Below are 2,497 nucleotides of genomic sequence, written 5' to 3' on the forward strand. Positions count from 1 at the left end.
AAAAAAAAAAAAAAGAATGAATGCATATGGAGGTCAGAGGACTACTTGCCAGAGCTACTGCTCTGCTTCTATTGCCTGGGCTCTGGGGACTGAATTCAGGTCTTTAGGGGTGGCAGCTGGTGCCTGCACTCTCAGAGCTACTCACCAGCCCGATGATGTGGGAGGTGATGGGTGCTGGGAATATGTTTTATTGTCATTGCTTAATAAAGAAGCTGCTTTTGGCCAATGGCTTAACAGAAAATAGACAGGCTGGAAGAGATACATAGAGAGAGAGTAGGCGGAGTCAGAAAGAAGCCATGTAGCTGCCAGCAGGAGACAGATGCACCAGAATCTTGCCAGTAAGCCACAGCCACACAGAGATACACAGATTAATAGAAATGGATTAATTTGATATAAGAGTTAGCCAGAAATATGCTTAAGCTATTGGCAAAACAGTATTGCAAATAACATAGTTTTGTGTGATTATTTCTAGGCAGGATGGTCAGGAAATGAACTAGCAAACTCCACCAACAGCCCTATGTATATTTATTTATTTATTTTGGAGGCATGGTCTTATGTAGCCCAGGCTGGCCTTGAACTCACTTTGTATCGGAGGATGACCTCAGACATCCGCTGTTCCTACCTCCACGTTCTGAGTGTTCGGGAGAAGAGTACATGCCATGCCCAGTTCACACAGTGCTGAGGATTGAACCCCCACTCGTGCTGGGCCAATATTCCACCAGCTGAACTATATCCCCAGTCTGGAAAGAAAGCTCTCTGCAGCAGCCAATAAGAGCCAGTGCGTAGGGCTTTCACGAGGAACTTACCAAGCAGAACTTCTAGAACCTGCTATGAGAACCCTGGTAGAAGCAGCAAGAAACCCAACAAGGGCATTGAAAGACAACGAATCAGACCTAGAGAGTAAACTGATACCAGAGCTCAGAAGAGAACCCAGAGCCCGGCGTCCTGGGAGTTGATACCAGCTCCTACTCTGGTGACCTTGGGCAACTACAACACCTTTTTGGTTCAGTTTTCCTCTTCAAACAGTGACCTAATAATGTAGCTTAGCTTACAAGGTGCTTGCTTAGCACGCGTCAATATCTGAATGCCGTCCCCAGCACAGCTTAAACCAGGCCCACGGTGCACATCTACCCTTCCAGAACTCAGGAAGTGGAGGCAGGAAGGTCAGGAGTTCAAGATCATCTTCAGCTAGACAGAAAGTTGGAGACCAGCTAAGTTCCACGGGACCCTGTTACATACATACATACACATGCACACACGCACACACACACACACACACACACACACACACACACACCCTTTGTCTCTGGGGTGTGCTGGCACACTTGCAATCTCTGCAAGTTTCAGACCAGCTAAGGCAACAGAGTAAGGCTTTAAAAGGGGTGGGGTGGGGCGGGAGAGATGGATCAGTGGTTAAAAGTCCACACTGTACTTGCAGAGGACCCAAGCTTGGTTCCCAGTACCCATATCGGGCAGCTCACAACTGCCTGTAACTCCAGCACCAGGGAATCCAGCACCTCTGGCCTCTGTGAGCACCACCACAGCACACACATGCACATACCCGTCCCCTCCCCACATACATAAAATAAATTTTTCAAAGAAGGAGAAAGAACAATGAGATGGCTTAGCAGGTAAAGGCTTTTGTTGACAAGCCCGAGCTTGATCTCTGAGACAGACATGATAGGGAGAGAACTGGCTCCTACAAGCTCTCCTCTGATCTCTCTCTACACACACACACACACACACACACACACACACACACACACACACACAATAAGCAAACAAATAAACGTAATTTAAATTTAAAGGGGGTGCTAATCATCATACCTTCTTCATCAGGTCACATGAAGGTTGAACAAATACATATCAGGCATGTGACACCACGCGATCATTTTTTAAAGTTTGGAATTGATGTCTATGATCCATATCCACAATTGGTTTATTCAGACTGTGACTACTCAAAGTTTGGTCCACTGACCAGAAGAAGGGCATACTGTTGGGGCTTGTTAGAGATGAGACTCCGGAAAGCAGGGAATGATGGCTCACGCCTCTAACCCTAACACTAAAGGCACCTGAGCCAGGAGGATAGCCATGCAGCCCATGCCTGGAGTTCAAGCGCTTCAGCTAGACAGCTGAAGTGTGACTCTTCCTCAAAAAGAAATGGAGGGGGGCAAGGAAAGAAGAAAAGGAGAAGGGAGAAAGGGAAGAAAAGAGGGAGGGAGGAAGGAAGGAAGGAAAGATAGATAGATAGATAGATAGATAGATAGATAGATAGATAGATAGATAGATAGATAGATTGATTCAGGGACTCTGTCCTGGGTGTGCTAAATCAGAATCTGAACTTGATCAGGCCCAGAGGGACTGGTCCCACAGAGGAGGACATACCTAGAAACTGGGCAGATACTGGGCTTTCTGGGAAGGAGGTCTACAGGGCAGGCTGGCTTCCAGACCCATATCAATATGGGGGTTTGACATGGGAAGGAGCCTGGCAAGATTC

The sequence above is a fragment of the Microtus ochrogaster genome, chromosome 8 (genome assembly GCF_000317375.1).
Source record: "Microtus ochrogaster isolate Prairie Vole_2 chromosome 8, MicOch1.0, whole genome shotgun sequence".
NCBI classification, from domain to species: Eukaryota; Metazoa; Chordata; class Mammalia; order Rodentia; family Cricetidae; genus Microtus; species Microtus ochrogaster.